Below are 10,611 nucleotides of genomic sequence, written 5' to 3'. Positions count from 1 at the left end.
GGCAATCCACCCACCTCGGCCTCCTAAAGTGCTGGGATTACAAGCGTGAGCTACCGTGCCCAGCCTGCAAATATTTCTTAAATGTCTATTTTGTATCTCCTCTGCCTCCTGCCCTCACAGTCTGCTAGGGAAGACAAACAGATGGAAAAACGTGGAGGATGGCGGGCCAAGGTAAAGGGTGTGGCTGACAAGACTGGGGAGCTGGGAGAGAGACTAACCGTACTGGAGAGGTTAGGGAAGGCCTCTCTGGGTGGCATTTAAGAGGAGACCAGGAGAGTCAATGGCTGTGACTTGTCCCCAGGGTTCACATACAAGTTGGGGTAGAGCCAAGAGGCCTGCGGGTAGCTTCTGATCCTGATCACACACCTCACTACCCACTGCAGAAACAGCCCAGCCAGATGGCCAAAGAGAGCACAGAGAAAGCTTGGAGAGGATCCAGGAGGAAGGATCCAGGAGGATGGAACTCTTGACACCTCGGCCTCTTGTCCCTGAGGTTGAGAATAGGGCTCCAAGAAGCCAGGTGAAAAAGCAAAACCTTTGGCCCCAAGGTCAAATTTTTAGACAAAGGCTTTACCCAAGCGCTTGCTCACCCCATATCCATCCCCGTGGTCCATCTGAGCCTAGCCCTGGGCACAGTTGATTGGTCTAGGGGTGAGCATGTGACCCAATGGGGCCTAAGGATGTCCTTTCTTAGGATTGGTCAACCTGAGCTCTGTTTCTCTCCAGGGATGACCTGTTCTAACCCCATGCGTTTTCTTTTTTTCTTTTTCTTTTTTTTTTTTTTTTTTTTTTTGAGACTGTCTTGCTCTGTTACCCAGGCTGGAGTGCAGTGGCACGATCTTGGCTCACTGCCACCTCCACTTTTCCAGTTCAAGCAATTCTCCTCCCTCAGCCTCCCCAGTAGCTAGGATTACAGGTGTGTGCCACCATGCCTGGCTATATTTTGTATTTTCAGTAGAGATGGGGTTTCACCAGGTTGGCCAGGGTGGTCTTGAATTTCTGACCTCAAGTGATCCACCTGCCTTGGCCTCCCAAAGTGCTGGGATTACAGGTGTGAGCCACCGCACCTGGCCTCCTCTGTATTTTCTACTCTGCATGCAAATGCGCTCACTCAAAGCGGAGATCTGTGCAGCCATGGCAGGCACAGGGGCATGGGCTTGAAACATGTCAAAGCTGTGAAATCTCTGTCTGCATGGCAGAGCACTGGCTTTAGACTCCAACGGTCCTAGGATCAAACCCTGCCTCCATCACCAATTTGGGGTATGATCGTAGGCAAGTCACTTCCTTTCTCTGGGCTTCCAGTTTCTCACTTGTAGAATGGAACACCAGCGGCCGGGCAGTGGCTTACACCTGCAATCCCAGCACTTTGGGAGGCTGAGGCAGGTGGATCACGAGGTCAGGAGTTCGAGACCAGCCTGACCAACATGGAGAAACCCTGCCTCTACTAAAAATACAAAATTAGCCAGGCATGGTGACACATGGTGACCCAGCTACTCAGGAGGCAGAGGCAGGAGAATTACTTGAACTCAGGAGGCAGAGGTTGAGGCGAGCCAAGATCATGCCATTGTACTCCAGCCTGGGCAGCAAGAGCGAAACTCCGTCTCAAAAAAAAAAACAAAAAACAAAACACCAGCTTCATAAGACAGTTGTCCCACGAAGATATCTGGAGTAGGGCGAACACTCACCACTCGGCAGCTGCCATTATGGTGATAGGAAGGTACAGACCTACACAGAGACCATCACCTCCAGTCCCAGCAGCTGCTGCCTATCGGGGCATGTCTACCAGCTGGTGTGGGGTGCAGCCAGGGTTAGACCAGCTCTGTGGCCTTGGACAGCTTATCCATTTCCCTGAGCTGTTTCTCTCTCTGTCCAATGAGGATGCGCTACACAGGTCACATGTGCGTGCGTGACAGCACATCTCAACCCTTCTCCTTCCCCCCACCCCAGCTCCCTCGAGGACAAATTCCAAAGCTGGACATATGCCCCTTCCTTGACTGCACCCTATTCCCAGACAGCCCTTCACACACTGCCCCGTGGCTATGCCAGGCTGGCCCAGCTGGTGGCTCCTGACGTCAGCAGCTAATCCGGGCAAGCTGCCAGCCAGAGATAGGGGAGAGCAGCAAAGGAAATCAGAAACAGACTTTAAGATGGGTGCCCCAGCCCCCCAGCCAGCCCTCCGGGAGCTCTCAGCAGCCTCTCACTTCAGCAAATCCTCCCAACCATGCGTCCTGATGCCCAGTCCCCTCAGGATTAAGTAAGAGCTGAGCAGGAGGCTTTTATTTTAAGCTGAGGCTCTGTCATCAGGGCACACAGCAAGCCACTGCCTAGCTGTCCCGCAGGTTTCTCCAAACAGAGCAGTGGGCGTCCACTCAGGTCTGGATTCCAGGCTGACTCCAGGAAGTCCAGACTGCAGGGAGGTAGAGGGGATGGCACAAGGGTCAAGGATCAGAGGTAGAGGGGACAGGACAAGGGCCTCGGTCTGTTGCCTCCAGCTGGCCCTCCCTCTTAAGGCACAAGGCCAGGTGCACCATTCCTCACTGTTCTTACGTCTTCCCAGCGTACAGCACGCAGGACGGTGCTATGGTTTGAATGTCTCCCCAGAATATATGTGTTGGAAACTTAATCCCCAATGCAATAGTGTTGGGAGGTGGGGCTTAATGGAAGGTGTTTAGGTCATAAGGCCTCCACCCTCACGAATGGATATAAAAGAGCTTGAGGTGGCCAGGTGCGGGGGCTCACGCCTGTAATCCCAGCACTTTGGGAGGCTAAGGCGGGGGGGATCACCTGAGGTTGGGAGTTCGAGACCAGCCTGACCAACATGGAGAAAGCCCGTCTCTACTAAGAAGATAAAAATTAGCTGGACATGGTGGTGCACGTCTGTAGCCCCAGCTACTTGGTAGACTGAGGCAGGAGAATCGCTTGGGAGCTACTTGGGAGGCTGAGGCAGAGGTTGTGGTGAGCCAAGATCAGGCCATTGTACTTTAGCCTGGCTGAGAAGATTTACCTCCATCTTTAAAAAAAAGAGCTTGAAGCTGCAAATTCAAGCTCTCGCTCCCTCTCACCACGGGATGCCTTCTGCCACGTTATGACACAGCAAGAGAGCCCTCACCAGATGCAGCCCTCGATCTTGGGCTTCCCAGCTTCCTCAGTTATAAGAAATAAATCTCTTTTTTTACAAATTGTCCAGTCTCAAGTATTCTGTCACACCAGCACAAAATGGGGCTGGGCGCAGTGGCTCATGCCTGTAATCCCAGCACTTTGGGAGGCTAAGGCAGGCAGATCATCTGAGGTCAGGAGTTCAAGACCAGCCTTGCCAACATGGTGAAACCCTGTCCCTACAAAAATACAAAAATTAGCTGGGCGTGGTGGCGGGCACCTGTAATCCCAGCTACTGGGGAGGCTGAGACTGAAGAATCGCTGGATCCCAGGAGGCGGAAGTTGCAGTGAGCCGAGATCGCGCCATTGCACTCCAGCCTGGGTGACAAGAGCGAAACTCTATCTCAAAAAAAAAAAAAAAAAAAAAAAAAAAAATTATTTCCTGTAGAGACAGGGTCTTACTATATTGCCCAGGCTGGCCTCAAACTCTTGGCCTCAAGTGATCCTCTTACCTTGGCCTCCCAAAGTGCTGAGATTACAGAGGTGAGCCACTGAGCCTTGCCTTTCTTCCTCTCTACCCTTGGCACTCAAGTCTAGTTCTTTAACCCATTTGCTCCTCCTGGGTCTCCCCAACTCCTTCCTGTCTCAGAGCCATTGCACTTGCTGTTCCTTCTGCCTGGAGTGCACGCCCCCACATCTCCTCAGCCTCGCTGGGTTCTCAGTACCTGGCCTGCCCATGCGCAGCACGCAGTGGCTAGTCCCCAAATATATCTGCTGACCCGGCTGTGGAGAGGATGACAACACGAGTCGGGTGTGGCAGGGGTTCTGTATCACCACCAGGTGGCGCTGCAGACACACCCTGGGCGGTGACCTCGGGTCCAGCCTCCAGATCTGTCCTCTCAGCAAAGCCTCCAGGGCCCTCCGTGCCAGGCAGTGCTGTGGGCACCAGCTGACTCGGCCACCGCCCCTCCTGCCCTCCAATGGCCACTGGTGTACGTGGTCCAAGGGCGTGCACAGAAGCCTGGGAGGAAGGGAGGGCTGGCTGCTGCCCAGAGCCTGTGCTTCTAGGCTCTCTCTGGGGAAGGAGGTGATGTCCAGGGAGTTGGGTGGGGACGGTAGCTTGGCCAGAGCCAGTAATCTGGGATGAGGGCTTCTGCAGAGGCGTCGGACTTGGAGTCTATCTGCTGCCTGAATTTGTATCCCACCACCCCCAGTCCTCCATATGCCTTTGACAAGCCTGGCTCTGAGCCTCAGTTTCCCCATCTGTCAAAAAGAGAGAATAGACTGGGCACAGTGGCACTTTCGGAGGCCAAGGTGAGCGGATCACCTGAGCTCAGGAATTCGAGACCATCCTGGCCAATATGGTGAAACCCCATCTCTACTAAAAATGCAAAAAAATTAGGGCCAGGCGTGGTGGTTCATGCCTGTAATCCCAGCACTTTGGGAGGCTGAGGCAGGTGGATCACGAGGTTAGGAGTTCAAGACTAGCCTGGTCAAGATGGTGAAACCCCATCTCCACTAAAAATGCAAAAATTAGGCAGGCGTGGTGGCACACACCTGTAATTCCATCTACTTGGGAGGCAGAGAATTGCTTAAACCTGGGAGGCAGAGGTTTCAGTGAGCCAAGATCATACCACTGCACTCCAGCCTGGGCGACAGAGTGAGACTCCATCTCAAAAACAAAACAAAACAAAACAAAAGAAAAAAAACAATTAAAAAAATTAGCCAGGTGTGGTGGCAAGCACCTGTAGTCCCAGCTACTTGGGAGGCTGAGGCAGGAGAATCACCTGAGCCCGGGAGGCAGAGGCTGCAGTGAGCCGAAATTGTGCCACTGCACTTCAGCCTGGGCAACAGAGTGAGACTCTGGCTCAAAAATAAAAATTAAAAAAGTGGGCCAAGCATGGTGGCTCACGCCTGTAATCCCAGCACTTTGGGAGGCTGAGGCAGGCAGATCACGAGGTCAGGAGATCGAGACCATCCTGGCGAACACGGTGAAACCCCGTCTCTACTAAATAAAAAATAAATAAATAAATAAATAAATAAATAAAAAATAGCGTCTGTAGTCCCAGCTACTCAGGAGGCTGAGGCAGGAGATTGGCATGAACCCGGGAGGTGGAGCTCACAGTGAGCTGAGATTATACCACTGCACTCCATACTAGGTGACAGAGTGAGACTCTGTCTTGGTAAATAAATAAATAAATAAATGTTAAATTTTTTAAAAAAGTAAATAAAAATAAAGAATAAATGTGGGCAAGAACTGGAACCCCACGGGGTGCACGGAGCAGGCCTGCCGTATCAGGATGAGGCCAAGGAAGGAGCTTTTTCAGGGGCCTCCTCGAGTGGGGGTGGTGTCCAGGTACCGTGTGTGTGGGTTGCGGAAAAGGCGGGTGGACAGGAAACGAGGGGCCCCTGGGGCCTCAGCACTGCCTTTTCAAGTGGGGCAAGATCTCTGGGGCCTCCCCTGCCCTGAGGCCCAGAGTCTGAGTTGCCCGAGTGCCTGTGTCTGAGTGTGTGTACAATTGTGTCTATGTGTGTCTGTGACTGTTCCTGGGTATATGTGTGTGTGTCCAACTGTGTCTGGCAGGGTTAGAGTATGTGTGCACAAATGGGTCTGTGTGTATCCTCACCAGGGACCCTCTCAACTTGACCGAGGAGGACCGGGGAATCCCAGGGCACCAGGAGGTTTCATATCCATGCCAGGAGGGGCCCACAGGGCCTGGGGCAGCTTCTCAGTTGGCATCTGAGGCAGTGCCCTGTGAAGGCTCTGGGGCAACCTGCTTCTGTTCCAGTCCCCCTACCCCCATCCCCAGTCCCTGGTAACTGGATTTTCTCTCTCCATCTCTCCCCTGGAAGGACCCAGTGCTTCCTGATTTGCATGAGATTTACATACATTTGGATTTAGATCCCTGCTTCTCTGAAGCGTACAGCATTATTCTCACTCCTGCCAGAGTAGTCAAGGAGGCTGTGGACTTCCTTAGCGGAAGGGGGTCCAGGGATTAAGCTGGAGGGGCCCAATCTCCAGCCTCCCCTCTTCCCCATACAGAGTCAGCCTGGTTCTTTTCCTGCTAGAGATATGTGATTAATTAATTCATTAATTTATTTTTTGAGAGTGTTTCATTCTGTTACCCAGGCTGGAGTGCAGTGGTGTGATCTTGGCTCCCTGCAACCTCTGCCTCCTGGGTTCAAGTGCTTCTCCTGCCTTAGCCTCTCAAGTACATGGGATTACAGGTGCACACCACCACACCCAGCTACTTTTTGTATTTTTAGTGGAGATGGGGTTTTACCATGTCGGCCAGGCTGGTCTCGAACTCCTGACCTCAAGTGATCTGCCCGCCTCAGCCTCCCAAAGTGCTGGGATAACAGGTGTGAGCCACCACGCCTGGTCATGTAATTATTGAGCACTTACTGTGAGTCAGGTTTTTTTATTGTTATTATTTTTTGAGACAGAGTCTTGCTCTGTTGTCCAGGCTGGAGTGCAGTGGCACAATCTCAGCTCTCAGCTCATTGCAACCTCTGCCTCCCAGGTTCAAGTGATTCTCCTCCCTCAGCCTCCTCAATAGCTGGGATTACAGGTGCACGCCATCACCCCCGGCTAATTTTTGTATTTTTAATAGAGACAGGGTTTCATCATGTTGGCCAGGCTGGTCATGAACTCCTGACATAAAGCAACCCACCTTCCTCTGCCTCCCAAAGCACTGGGATTTACAGGCGTGAGCCACCACGCCTGGCTAAATATATCTATATCTATATCTATATCTATCTATACCTGGCTCTTGTTCTTTTGACTCAAGGGTCACTATGTTCCCTGGGGAGATAAGAGTAGTGGTAGTGGTGGTGGTGGTAGCAGACTTTTTTTTTTTTATTTTTAGTAGAGACAGGGTTTCACTATATCTATCTATATAGATATAGATATAGATATATAGATATATAGTTTTCAATTGAGATGAGGGTCTCCCTATGTTGCCCAGGCTGGTCTCAAACTCCTGGGCTCAAGCAATCCTCCCACCTCAGCCTCCCAAAGTGCTGGGATTACAGGCATGAGCTACTGTGCCAGGACAGCAGATGCTTTTTTTTTTTTTTTGACACAGAGTCTTGCTCTGCCGCCCAGGCTGGAGTGCAGTGGTGTGATCTCAGCTCACTGCAAGCTCTGCCTCCTGGGTTTACACCATTCTCCTGCCTCAGCCTCCCGAGTAGCTGGGACTACAGGCACCTGCCACGTCGCCTGGCTAGTTTTTTGTATTTTTTAGTAGAGACGGGGTTTCACCGTGTTAGCCAGGATGGTCTCGATCTCCTGACCTCGTGATCCGCCCGTCTGGGCCTCCCAAAGTGCTGAGATTACAGGCTGGAGCCACCGCGCCCGGCCATCACAGCAGATGCTTTCTATACACATTCATTTCATCTTCACAACAGCCCTTTACAGTATCTTTACACCCATTTTACAGATAAGAAAACTGAGGTTCAGAGCAATTAAGTGACCTGGTTGAGATCACCCAATAAGCAGGATTTGAACCCAGCTCTGGTGAACTTTCTGCTGACACAGCTGGAGTGCGGGCATAGTAAGCAGGCCTAGGCACTTTCTTTCTTGGCTCCTGCCCTTGAGTAACAAACCTGGCTCTTGTTCTTTTGACTCAAGGGTCACTATGTTCCCTGGGGAGGTAAGAGTAGTGGTAGTGATGGTGGTGGTAGCAGACTTTTTTTTTTTTTACTTTTAGTAGAGACAGGGTTTCACCACATTGGCCAAGCTGGTCTTGAACTCCTGACCTTGTGATCCACCTGCCTCAGCCTCCCAAAGCACAGGGATTACAAGAGTGAGCCACCACGCCCAGTCTGCTAAGTGCTTTTCAAGCATTTTTTTCAAAGTCTTTCCCACAACTCTTTGTGAGTTACATCTTATCATAAATCCCATTTTACAGGTGAGAAAACGGGGGCACAGAGAGGTGAAGTGAGTAGCCCAAGATGACACAGCTAAGAAATGTTACAGGCAGACTCAAACTGAGATCTATCTGGGTCCAGAGTCTGTGCTTTTGTTCTCCGTGTTGCACTGCACTGAACTATCAAGAAATGGAAATTCTAGCCGGACACGGTGGCTCATGCTCGTAATCCTAGCACTTTGGGAGGCTGAGGCATGCGAATTACCACCTGAGCTCAGGAGTTCGAGACCACGCTGGACAACATAGTGAAATCTCTTCTCTGCTAAAACACAAAAAATTAGCCAATTGTGGTGGCGGGCACCTGTAGTCCCAGCTACTCAGGAGGCTGAGGCACGAGAATTGCTTGGACTTGGGAGGTGGATGTTGCAGTGGGCTGAGCTGAGATTGTGTCACTGCACTCCAACCTGGGCAACAGAGCGAGACTCCGTCTCAAAAAAAATAAAATAAAATAAAAGAGGACTGCCAACTCTGGCTGGCTGGGCTGGGCTGGGCAACGTAAGTCAATCTCACCTCTCATGGGGCTGGAGGATAGACACACCCTGGATTCTAGCCACTGCCACTGCCTGGGTCACTTCTCCTCTTTGAGCCTCAGTTTCCCATTTTTTTGTTTTGTTTTGTTTTGTTTTTTGGGACAGAGTCTCACTCTATCGCCCAATCCGGAGTGCAGTGCAGGGTCAGGCGCCGTGGCTCATGCCTGTAATCCTAGCACTTTGGGAGACCAAGGTGGGCGGATCACAAGGTCAGGAGATCGAGACCATCCTGGCTACACGGTGAAACCCCATCTCTACTAAAAATACAAAAAATAAGCTGGGTGTGGTGGTGGGAGCCTGTAGTCCCAGCTACTCAGGAGGCTGAGGCAGGAGAATGGTGGCATGAACTCAGGAAGCGGAGCTTGCAGTGAGCTGAGATTGTGACACTGCATTCCAGCCTGGGCAACAGAGTTAGACACAGTCTGAAATAAAAAAAAAAAAGAGGATTCAGGGCTGGAAGTGGTGGCTCACGCCTGTAATCTCAGCACTTTTGGAAGCCGAGTCAGGCAGATCACCTGAGGTCAGGCGTTCGAGACCAGCCTGGCCAACATGGTGAAACCCTCTATCTACTAAAAATACAAAAATTAGCCGGGCATAGTGGCTAATCCAAGCTACTCGGGAGGCTGAGGCAGAAGAATCACTTGAACTGGGAAGTGGAGGTTGCACTGAGCCGAGATCGTGCCATTGCACTCCAGCCTGGGCAACAAAAGCACAACTCCGTCTCAAAAAAAAAAAAAAAAAAGAAAAGAAAAGAGGATTCTGGTCCTCTGATCCTTGCCCAGCTTCCCAGGGCAGCTATGAGGATAGAAGAGTCAAGGCTGCCATTTTCAAATGGTTTTTTGAAGTAGAATATCATTTTCACCCATAATCTTATCCAGAAGGCCAACATATGAAACACATAAAATGGGTGTTTCATCAGCATAAATTTCTAAGCTGAAGATGGGGACAGATCATTAGTCTGAAGTCACTCTAGAGGGTAAGTGTGTAACATCTGTGATGGACACACACCCTGCCCAGGGTGTAGGTGAGGGCCAGGGTACTGCTGGGAGCTACCCCAGCACCCAGTCTATCTCTGCAGTCGTCTGTATTGCATATCATCAAGAAAGACTTGAAGCTTCCAGACAAAAAGCTGCTTTTAAAAAATGAATTCAAAGCAAACTTTGGTGACAACTCCAAGGCCCAGACAGGGGCTCCAAGTGTTCGCACAGCCTATCTGATGATTCTCGCCCTCCTGCCACCTGGGCTTCAGACTCCCCCTTGGGGACACAAGGCAGCTGGGGTCCACCTCCAGGGGCCCATCTGTTTACTTCTGCAGGTCCAAATCCAATGGCCAAGATCAGTTGGCCAGTGACCTGGCTCCCCACAACCTCTCAGAAGCCTGAGGGCTGCAGGTTGGGCAACAGAGTGTATGTGGAGAGGCTTTCAAGGACCAGCCAGGGGCTCAGCTGGGATGTGGGAAGCAGGGCAGGTAGGGTGAGATGGGGTAGGATGGGTGACGGGTAGGGAGCTGGCCAAGGCCTGGGAGTTTAAAAATAAATCCTGTAGGCCTGGTGACATCACTGGAGCACAGGATGTCCCTGGCAGGGGCTGGGAGTGGCAGAGGGGACATAACAGGGGGTAGGGCAGAGAGGGTCCTGATCTGCCTGTTCTGTTTCTGGGAGAGTGTGTGTGTGTGTGTGTGTGTGTGTGACAAAGTCTTGCCCTGTAGTCCAGGCTCACTGCAACCTCTGCCTCCTGGGTTCAAGCCATTCTCTTGCCTCAGCCTCCGAGTAGCTGGGATTACAGGTGCGCGCCACCACGCCTGGCTAAATTTTTGTATTTTTAGTAGAAATGGGGTTTCGCTGTGTTGGCCAGGCTGATCTCAAACTCCTGGCCTCAACTGATCTGCAAGTCTCGGCCTCCCAAAATGCTGGGATTACAGGCGTGAGCCACTGTGCCTGTCCCCCTTTGTGTTTAGAGAGACCAGGCCTGGGTTGTCCTGGAGCAGAGGGGCTGCCAGGGCCCTCTCCCCACTAGACACTTGGGAACATTCCATATTGCATCTGTGAAAACTG

The sequence above is a fragment of the Mandrillus leucophaeus genome, unplaced genomic scaffold (assembly GCF_000951045.1).
Source record: "Mandrillus leucophaeus isolate KB7577 unplaced genomic scaffold, Mleu.le_1.0 Scaffold2, whole genome shotgun sequence".
Classification (NCBI taxonomy): Eukaryota; Metazoa; Chordata; class Mammalia; order Primates; family Cercopithecidae; genus Mandrillus; species Mandrillus leucophaeus.
The sequence above is the reverse complement of the archived record's forward strand: the minus strand, read 5'-3'. Positions refer to the sequence as shown.